The sequence below is a fragment of the Camelina sativa genome, chromosome 9, assembly GCF_000633955.1.
Source record: "Camelina sativa cultivar DH55 chromosome 9, Cs, whole genome shotgun sequence".
In the NCBI taxonomy this organism is placed as follows: Eukaryota; Viridiplantae; Streptophyta; class Magnoliopsida; order Brassicales; family Brassicaceae; genus Camelina; species Camelina sativa.
In genome coordinates this window covers 32,843,880-32,845,151 of record NC_025693.1, presented here as the reverse complement: position 1 = coordinate 32,845,151, position 1,272 = coordinate 32,843,880, and positions in this window count along the sequence as shown.

Below are 1,272 nucleotides of genomic sequence, written 5' to 3'. Positions count from 1 at the left end.
AGCAGCGGTAGAAGCAGCGGCAGAAGCGGCGGCAGCATTAGTATTGTGGCCATTTTGGCCTTCCACAGGCTTTCTTGAACGATGGCGGCCTCTGTTAATATGTCGTTCACAGTACTTTTGATCGGGAACAGCATCCCTCGAGCACCGCCATTTCTTTCCATCTGTCCGGCGACATCTCCCTGGTTCGGGATCCATGTTACCACCGGAAAAGCCCAGATGAAAAGAGCCCCATCCAACTACATATAAACACACACACCAAACAAAAGAATGATCTCATAAAAGCACCCAATGGGCAGGCAACAAACAACATTCCACTTAAAAAAAGATAGCATAAAGTGGATTCTTGGCTAACGTATTGGAGCTAAAAAGGAATCGAAACTTCAAATCTTTAAAAAATTAAAGATAAAGGAAGAGAGCTTACAAGAATTAGGAGGCAAAGAACCATAAGGGAAAAAAGATTTCTTGAGAGAAAGGAGTAAACTAGATGGCACAGGGACATTGGCTGTGATATACTTATAGATCAAAGCCTGTTGCTCTAGCTCAGCCCATTGAGTCAGTGAAAAAGGACCTTTTACTCCTGTCAACAAGTTTCCATGCATGCTGCTTGTGTTCATCATCCCTCCTAAACCATATCCTGTGTCACCACCCATTTCACTAAATCAAACTCTTAATAAAAAAGAAAACCATATGATGATTTTTAAATTTAGACATAATAAACCCATTTCTTTAAATCTAACTTTAAGCAAAACCCATTATCTGAGTTTCAAGAAAGTAAATATCTTTTAGATGAAAAGAAAGAATCAAAAAAAAAGAAAGAAAAAAAAGAAAAAACAGAGTATTTTATTACTATTTCAGACCTGAGTTTCTACAGTACTGAAGATAAGGTGAGACATCGGATTTGTCCGAAGCAGAAGAGAAGCTAAGCATATGTTCTTGTCCCCTACGAGGATCAATAGTGGTAGATCTCAGTAGAGGGATGCCTTGATGAAACGACAGCGTTTTAGCTGCGGCAGAGGTTGAAGAAGAAGAGAAGCCATCAGTTGTTGATGATGTTCTTGAGAGCTTTGAACTTCTCCAGCAATCTTCACCATCGAAACCGGATCTTTCTTGCTTGTTGTTGTTGATGAAACCAGATCCGAGTTCGGTTTGGCCCGGAGGAGAAGACCCGGTTTCATGACTCGAAACACGAACTCCAAGATCCATAAAAATGGATTCAGAAGGAGACAAAAAAAAAAAAAAAAAAAAAAAAAAAAAAAAAAAAAAAAAAAAAGA